The following is a 9,460-nucleotide window of genomic DNA, read 5'->3' on the forward strand; positions in this document are numbered from 1 at the left end:
ATTTGTGAATGATCAAAGAGTTGAAATATTAAGTCATATTCACAGTGTGAGTGTGAATCTGAACAGATCAAGGTTATTTATTTATTTATTTATTATTATTATTATTATTTTTAAATCGACGTTGATGTTTATTAATAAAGAACAAAAAATTGAGATTTTTGGTATTTTTTTGGGATAAATATAAACCTAATCATTGAAAAAAAAAACTACATAATGAAGTGGTTTTTTTCGAAAAAAAAAGTTTGTTTTCGTATATCAATATGAATTTCTATGGAAAGACGACAAGAAACAACAATGGTATATTCAATGTTTTTTTCGTTAAAAAAACATGACCTAAAAAATTTAAACGAAAAAAATAAAGGCTTATAATACTGTATAAAACTGTATGGTAAATTTAACGAATTACGATAAATAAACGTCTAAAAATAAAGGATTATTTATGATAAATAGTCTTAACGAAAGTTGTAGTAGATGTGATGGAGATTCCATGGGCATAAAGAACACTCAAATCTGACTTCGTATGAAGAATTTATGATTGTTCGAAGTTTTGCGTTCAACCATATACAACAAAGTGCGTCATAAAAGTGAATCAGAGATAGGTTGTTTATTAGCCTAAGTGATCTAAATGAAAGTCGTAGAAATCGTAAAAGCGAGAGCGTACATATATAGAACGCCTAAATCTGACTTCATAGGAAGAAGTTATCATTTTTCGAAGTTTCGGTACAGTAGTGTGCGACATATAAATCGAAATTTAAATCGGTTGAGTGTTAACCAAAACAATGTGAACGATAGTTGAAGGAGTTATGTGTTTCACATTCTATTTTAAACTTGGTACAGTAGTGACTTTCCTTTAAAGAAAGTCGAGAACGGAGTTCATATGAAAGAGTTATGAGTTTCGTACGGATTTTAACAGTGTAATCTGACTAATCTTTATAAAAATATGAACTTAAAATAGATTGTGAATTAGTTGTTGAGGTCTAAATAAAAGTTGTAGTGATCGTCGAGCCGATTCCAGAGATATAAAGAAAAGTCGAAAACGAAGCTCGTATGCGAAAGTTATGGCCGTTCAACTTAAAACTTATATTTCAAGACTTTAATTCATAGTTTAATAAAGTAGTTTAGACTTTTCCTTCACAAAATTTACAACTTAAAAACATTGTTGATTTTGTTAAAGTATTTCATCAAATACATTGTGTACACCACACAAATTCACAGTTTAATAAAATAGTTTTGGCCTCTCATTCATAGTATTCACAAATTAAAATATATTAATTCACTCACTCACAGTTAAAACTAACTTTAACAAAACTAAACAATAGTTGAAATGTTAAAAATCACAATTCACAACTTAAACAAAATAAATTCATATTATTTGAGAAAACACTAACATAATAATACACATTATAATTTCAATTCATAGTATAACAACCATAAAACATAAACTGTGAAAAATTTATGATTAAAAAAATAAACAAATGAGAGATTAAAAAAACATTAAATTTACAGCTTAACAAAAGGAAAAATAATCAAAAGAAAAATCGATATACCTGATGTGTTTCATCGAAGATCACATAGAAAGAAATGGAGGAGGTGGCGGTGTAGGAACAGATCTACGGTGTTGGAACCACCATCGGCCAGCGGTATCACTGTTATAGCTTCAGATAGCACCACATAAAACAGATCTAGAAAATTTGGACCACATACACTAGTTCTGACCGGATCTAAACATGATGTCGACATTAGAAAGTGAAGCCGAAACAACTTTTTGACTCCAGAACTAAGACTAGGTGGTGATCGACGATGGGTCTGAAGGTATTTTGATCTTGTTAACAATGATTGACAAAGGCGTTGGTTATCGTCGCTCGCTGGAGCTCATAAATCTGGAGGAGAAAATTGTAGATCTGAAGGCGAAAATCGTATATTTGGAGCCAACCAAATGAGTTATTATAATAGAAAACCTATTTTTTAAATGTCTTTTTATGTCATTTTATACCTTTCAGATTACCTGTTATTTTTACAAAACATCATTTTTTATCAGCTAGTTATTCATATAACTAGTTTTTCAGCTATTAGCTAACTTTTTAGCTAACAGCTACTTATGATGTTAGTTAATTAAAAAGAATAATCAATATAATTAAAAAAAATATAGATGAAAGGTATAATGTTTAAAAAGAATCTTGCGGAAAACCACAAACTTGTGTTAAAAGTGTGAATCCCACATCAGATGTTCCTTATCAAATTGGTGTGCAGCAAGCTGTAAGAATAAAAGTTATGCATTAAAACCTGACTTGGTTTATTTCTAGGTCACACCGGTTTTAATAGAAAAAGTTGATTTTCATTGAACAATTTTCAATTAAAACCGGCTGGTTCAGAATCGTTTAGTAACAAATGGTTTTGGGTATAAAAACACCTGTGATGTGGCTAATTCCTGATTTAACTGGCTGGTTTGTTTCTGTTTTCAAAACCATGGTTCTTTGATATCTTTGTTTTTTTTAACAAATCGTTTTAAAAAAAGAGTAAATTACTAAAATCGTTCCCATGGTTTGGTCAAAATTGCCGGTTTGGTCCCTAACTTTTTTCACTTGGAATCGTCAATGTGGTTTGATTTTGTTGTGTTTTTCGTCCCTTACATAATGTTAGGGACCAAACGTGTAATTTCTACCAAACCATAAGAACAAAAACGCAACAAAACCAAACTACAGGGACGATCTGAGTGCAAAAAAAACAGTTAGGCACAAAACATAACAAAATCAAACCATAGGGACGATCCGAGTACAAAAAACGCAACAAAACCAAACCACAGGGACGATACGAGTGCAAAAAAAAAAACAATTAGGCACAAAACATAACAAAATCAAACTACGGGGACGATCCGAGTGCAAAAAAAATGTTATGCAATTTTGACCAAACCATTAGGGATGATTTCAATAATTTACTCTTTAGGAAATTAGTATTCTCTTATGCTTGTATTTTGAGATTTCTAAGTGTTTAAAAACAAAATTATTTTATACTTTTTACATAATCATTTTTCATGTATCTATAAGTTGTAAAACATGTAAAAAATTTGTTTTTTTATATGTTTGCCAGTGTTGTAAAAACGGTCTAGGCGGTCGATTAATCGTTACCTATACCTTAGGTAGCCTTACAATTAGTGCTGGTCGGTCATGTTAGTCGACCTTGGTGCTAGTCGGTTCTAAATGGTCAAAGTTTGTCAACAAAAATAAAAGATCAAAATTAATAAAATAGTCAACAAAAAAAAGTACATCAATAAAAAGTGAAAAAATTACAATATTGAAGAGAATAAGTAAACAAAAAGCCATTTTTCTCATTTATCATTACGTCTCTTCTTTTATACTCTTACTAGGTGTGAGGCCCATGTGATACAAGTGTTTATTTAATAAAAAAAAAACTAAATACAAAATTCCAAACATTTGAAAAGTATGAATTTATAAGAAAAGTGAGAAAATATTGAATTATAAAAATTAAAGTGTTTTTTTTTCTCTTTTAAATTTAAACAAATAATTTAGATAAATAAATAAATAAAATTAATGAATCTTTAATTTGGTAATTTTGAAATTAAAAGGAAAGTTCATTAATGAAGTTGATATGTATTTATTATTGAATATAAATACTATTTACAATTTAACAAAATGAAAAAAACCATAAAATGACATGTAGAATAAAAATTAATTTAAAATAACCACAAAATTATATGTGGCAAAATAAATAAAAATGTGACATGTGGCAAAAAGATCTTTATTTATTATGAAGGATTCAATGGAATCGACAGCTTCATTTGTTTCTTTTCACATCGACGTCGATGCCAATTATGGACTTTATATATGATGATTTGTAACTTCAATTCTTAAACAAAAGATTATGATTTTTTATGGTGGCTTACTTATTTTTTTAAGGATATTGATAATATTTATTTGTTTATTAAATAAATTCTTTTATAATTTAGGGACTCTGATTAAACCTTGTCTACGTCAATTAACCCCAACCCCAATCTAAGCCGTCCATCATATTTTACAACCTTGTATTTGTTTTAAAAATAAAAAATGCACCTTATGGAGTGGACTTTTATGTTATAATTAAATTTCAAAGGGTATCAAAGTCCATTTTCCTCTCCCATTATATATTTTGCCACAATGCCTTTTTGAGAATTGCAATACTACAAATTCAAATTCCCTAAAACCATGTGATAAATTTTAATTATTATTGTAGTTTGTGAGGGTAGAAGAGTAAATTTACTTGCCTTCTGATTTGGATGGGAATCCAGCGGAAACAAAGGAAGTAATTCAAACAGTCATTTTGTTTGAAGTAGTTGTGTAATAGGCTGTTGAGTAGTTTATCAATTACCCTCATACTTGAATAAAAAACCACATTTTAAATAATTTGAAATGTTTCTCGATGAAAATGCAATAAATATAAAATGTGGGTGACAGAAGTTGAAGGGCAAAATAGTCATTTACCTGCCATTGGTACTATGATGTCTTAACCGACACAACATACTGCTTCTCTGCATATGTTGAATCGTATGAATAAGATCCCAACAAAAATCCTAAAACCTGGAATTTACATGACATGAACATATTTAGTTAAAACTAGCCAAAAGGGTAAGGGTAAATGCGTAAATTTAACCAAAACCTTGTTTTGCAAGTTGTGTTTCATTCCCCCGAAGAATAGCATGAGAATTTTAACTACCGAAGCACAACTACATATGTGGATAGGAAGCATGGGGTTTCACACAACCTCCACAATGAGTAAAGAGAAAGACCACTGATTTATGTGAACCAAAGCCCAAACACAAATTTAAAAAAAAAAAAAAAAAAAAAAAAAAAAAAAAAAAAAAAAAAACATCATTTAATAAATTAAGTGAACTTTTAAGAAGTATAGAGGAAACTCCCGGACTCCTCCACTATAGAAGTATAGAGGAAAGAATGCTAGACCTGAAATTAGTGGATCATATTTCAAAAATCATAAATATTTTTTTCCCTTGTGGCATCATAGAAAAATAATTATAACAAATCAACATGATCCAATTATAGCACAAAAGAATGTATCATCCATCATACCAGATGATAAAACTACAATAACATACTGCCACTGAAAACTTCTAGTCTGTTCCCCGGAAATACTCTGCAAGATGAAATCGCAATAATTATTATTATATGTGGATGATAGAAGTTGAAGGGCAAAATAGTCATTTAGCAGCCATTAGTTTTTGATAGTCATGTAGATTTCTTAATGAGACAACATACAGCCTCTCTGTGCGTGTGGAATTGTATTTGTATGAATTAGATCCCATTAAAAATGCCCAAACCTGGAATTACATATCATTAACAGATTTAGTTAAAATTACAGACGAAAGGGTAAATGTGTAAATTGTACCAAATATATAAATACTTTCATTTCTTTACTAATAGAAGCAATTTACTTTATTCTTTATTCATCATCTCTTTACCCATCATAGCAGTGAAAAATGCTTAACATAGAGGGTATTTTTTGTTGGGTTAATCGGGTTTCGTTCACGGGTTACGGGTCAGTCAAGGAGTTGTGAGTTTGCATGGTTAACGGTAGTTTTTGATTTGTTTATGTTGACTAGGTTTTAGTGGATAATAAAGTATGACTTGGTGTCATGTAATTAGGTAAACATGGGTTAGCTTTTACTGGGAAGTCTATCCATTAGTTTAGGAAGTTGGTTTTGTTTTATTCTATTTATTTTGAAGCTTTCATATATATATATATATATATATATATATATATATATATATATATATATATATAGATTGTACTTTTCGTTGTTTGGAATATACAACAGAGAGAAAAAGTACCAAAACCAAGTGTGTCTATCTTCATTCTTCCTTTTCTATCTGGGTGTATTTTGAGCCATACGTATCTGATTTCAAACATTTTTGTCATAACAACAAAAGTAGCAATGTATTTTTATCGAAAAATTAGAGTAGCATGCTATTTTGTCATTACATGAAAGTAGCATGCTATTAAATAAATCTTTCATGAAAATGATTCAAAATAATCAAAATCCATCTAAATTTATGTGTACTTGCTCTTCTTCAAAAACCAGAATCAACGTTGCAACCTCAAACATCAACTTGAGTTCATCTTCTTTCACAAATGGCTCACTAGTGCAAAATTTAATTGGAGATCATTAAATTATTATTTAAGACATTAGTTAATTTGATATTATATTGATGCTATTTTTATTAGAAAGTATAAAATAAAGTATGCTTACCACAGCCCTAGCAACTGCAGTAGCATTATGAACAGCTATACTTTTGGGAGTAAATTCAGTGAGAAGTAAGACAACAACCAAATAATTATACTTTTCAAATAATGAACTTTTATTTTTAAATACACACACTAGTTGCTGTTGTTGCTGCTTCTGTGAAAAGTGCAGTAGCTCCCATGTTAAATATGTAGTACCATGAAAACCCTCAAATTAACTGTTACTTTTGTACAACATTAGCAAACTCTCCTATAATAAAGCAAAAAAAAGACCTTGTGTTAGGTTTTGGTGCCCTTTCAATCATACTAAATGTCAGATCATGATATGAGATATTATATTAACACTAAGAAGTCAACAGAAGTCAAACTTCCCTATCTGCTTTATAATCTGAGAAAAAGCAGTTTCCCGAGGTCCTACAGTTGTTAATGCGGTCTCTTTCTTCAGCCATGGATCAACCACAAGATGAACATCTTCTACCTATCAAAATGAATTGAAATGTTTTTAGGAACGTAGATTTCATTCAGCCTACACTATCTTTGTTATAAATCCAACAATTAAATAATGAAACTGTAAGATAAATATATCCTTCGAAACATTTCGCATGTATGCTAAGTAGTAATCAGCAAAGTAAAGTTTGGGTAGGTACGTATCTTCTACCTATCAAAATGAATTGAAATGTTTTTAGGATCAACATAGATTTCATTCAGCTTCTTCTTGTGGTTTCTGCATTTAGGTTCAAAGAAAACCAAAAGAATACAATTTTAGACGCATAAAACCTTTTTTGCTGATTTGATTTATCTTTAACTAGAAACCTTGAAATGGGTACCTTTACATTCTTATATGAAGTTGGAGCTTTATTATTTCACTTTCTGATGTCACCAAGGGCTAGCCTGTTTCTTCTTTCTCCTTTCCCTGCAATTTTCTGGTTTATATCTGCTACAGAAGAATCATACTCAGTCAAGATGTAATGGGAAATCACCGCAATATAACACATACATAATGTGAAGACTAAAAAATTTGAAATCTGAACCACTTTGTGACTGATCAAAACCCATTACTTGCAGATTTTCAACATGAAATTTTTCAGTCAGTAGATAATTTGAAGAACAAACTCACTAAAAGCCATTTTTTCTAGTGAAAGAAACTCAAAATTTGAAATGATTCGAGATTTTCTTAAACTGTGGATCTCAAACTTTACAAATGAACTCCTCCTATAAACGAATCAGGACACAAAGAACAATATTATACCATGACTCAAACGTCTTTTGTTAATTTGAATACCAGAATCGCTTAAAGTCACAGGTCAAAACCAAAACAATAAAATAGAGCAGTGAGATAAATTTATTTTGATGAGTTTCGGAACCCTAGATCTCAAATTTAGAGGGAAGTTCTCCCAAAACAACATACGAACAAAGATATTTCAAAAAGATTCAGCAGACTCATGAAAAAAATCGAATGTCATATACTAAAAAGTAGTTTTTACTTTGAAGTATACATTCGCTAAAAACCACATTTGATAAGCAAAACCACAAACTGCAATTTATCTATTTGAGTTTCGAAACCCTAGATGTCAAAAATAGAAATAAAAATAAATAAACCTCTGTTTGAATCGGAAGAACAGGTTCGTTCAAATTCAATTCTTCTCCTTGTTCTTGCTACGAATCAACCTTTTCGAATACCATCGGTTTTTAGATCTCCGGCGAAGGATGGTGATGCGTTGGTCTCGAAGGAGGAGCGGAGGAGTTTCTGCCTGGAATCGCAATGGGTCTATGGGTGTTTTGGGGTTCTGTTGGAGATGAAGAACGTGAACGTTATATATTGCGGGAACACTAAGCCAACCTTTCGACTTCTAACGGTCAATATTATAAAAGCTTTCCGAAATTAAGAGTTCTTAAATTACAGCTTCAAACTTATTAACATGTTTGTTTCTTGTTTTTATAGAGAAGAACTTACATTTATTACAATGTTTTTTTAGTAATAGGTTTTGGCAATACTTAGAGCATCCACATCGCCTCTTGGAATCTCCTTTCAAAGTACATATAGACTTCATTTGCAAGCCAACTAAGCATATATCTTTCAGCAGATGAAAGGCTTGCAAATCATAAATGGGACCCATCATCTTTATATAATACTATTTATATATTACATCCTTATTTTTATTAACATTCTAATTAATCAATTTCCTTTACATTATTTTAAGCACAATAGGTTCGATCATCAAATATTGTTTTCAACATTATTTTTTTATAGACTAATGGTCAAGTTCGTTATTATTTGATGAGTATTTATTTTAATAATTGTTTTTATTTAGATTACACATGGTCATTACTTATACTATTTTATTATTGAATTAATATTAAAGTAAATATCTTATAAAAAAATAAAGTAGTTATTGATGTGGCAGTGGGGACCACATTTGAAAGAAGGTTGTTATTGTACTGATGTAGAGGTAATTATAAAATCTGATGTGTCACGTTTGAAAGACCAGTTGTATTGCACTGATGTGGATGGTCTTATGTTTTTTCACCTAGATGTCGTCCATGACCCCCATCATTTTTATAACACCCATTGTCCCATTATTCGATTTTTGACATAGTTACAATCAAGTAAATAACTAAAATAATTATGTAACATTAAAAAAATAATTTATAGTAAAATAAATATTTATAACAACAATAAATAAATAGAAAACCATAAATAAAAGAATAAATGTAAAGAAGATTTTTTTTTTAAATCCTTGAATGTTAACATTTTTGGAACTAGGGGCTAGTTGGCCATTATGGATAAGTTTGGAGGATGAAAATTGGTCGTTTGTTCTCGCTTTCATGGGGGATGGGTGTTAGTCCCTTTCGTGTTCGTTTGGTTCGTTTACAGCCCTACTTGCATACCTTGAATTTTTACCATTAGGGTCACTGTATTTCAATTAAAGAAATGTACTGATAGCATTAATATGGCATGGTTGTGGCCACCTAGTGTGAGCAAATCCCATTTTGCTTACTCTACTCCATAGTGGCACTTAAGTAAGTAGCATGAGTGTTTGTCTATAGTGCAACCAAAAATAAAATATAACACCTCCTAATTTAAAGAACCCAACACAGATGAATGAAAAAAAAAATGTTCATGTGTATAAAGACAATTTACATACCTGCAAGTACATTATCTAATCTTGGATCACTAAAACAAAGGCTAAGATTACCAATGTTGTACCAC

At 30.3% G+C, this 9,460-nt stretch overlaps 2 long non-coding RNA genes across 9 annotated transcripts; both read right to left on the bottom strand.

The window, feature by feature from the left end:
* Positions 1 to 1,433: 1,433 nt before the first annotated feature.
* On the bottom strand, positions 1,434 to 4,835 carry LOC145111160 (uncharacterized). Of its 2 annotated transcripts, XR_013710186.1 has the most exons (3): positions 4,651 to 4,835; positions 4,476 to 4,571; positions 1,434 to 4,339 (listed from the first exon to the last, which is right to left on the bottom strand). It is a non-coding gene; the product is annotated as an uncharacterized LOC145111160 (long non-coding RNA). The 2 variants fall into 2 exon arrangements; XR_013710185.1 differs by having other exon boundaries at positions 1,434 to 4,571.
* Positions 4,836 to 4,860: 25 nt separating this feature from the next.
* Positions 4,861 to 8,276, bottom strand: LOC145111161 (uncharacterized). Of its 7 annotated transcripts, none has more exons than XR_013710189.1 (8): positions 7,849 to 8,142; positions 7,077 to 7,183; positions 6,908 to 6,973; positions 6,257 to 6,727; positions 5,838 to 6,146; positions 5,265 to 5,326; positions 5,079 to 5,142; positions 4,861 to 4,952 (listed from the first exon to the last, which is right to left on the bottom strand). It is a non-coding gene; the product is annotated as an uncharacterized LOC145111161 (long non-coding RNA). The 7 variants fall into 7 exon arrangements; XR_013710188.1 differs by adding an exon at positions 8,204 to 8,276 and having other exon boundaries at positions 4,948 to 5,142; positions 7,849 to 8,036; XR_013710191.1 differs by having other exon boundaries at positions 4,948 to 5,142; positions 6,257 to 6,296; positions 6,384 to 6,727.
* Positions 8,277 to 9,460: the final 1,184 nt, after the last annotated feature.

This window comes from Lactuca virosa, chromosome 5 (assembly GCF_052849685.1).
Source record: "Lactuca virosa cultivar CGN04683 chromosome 5, Lactuca_virosa_CGN04683_v6, whole genome shotgun sequence".
In the NCBI taxonomy this organism is placed as follows: Eukaryota; Viridiplantae; Streptophyta; class Magnoliopsida; order Asterales; family Asteraceae; genus Lactuca; species Lactuca virosa.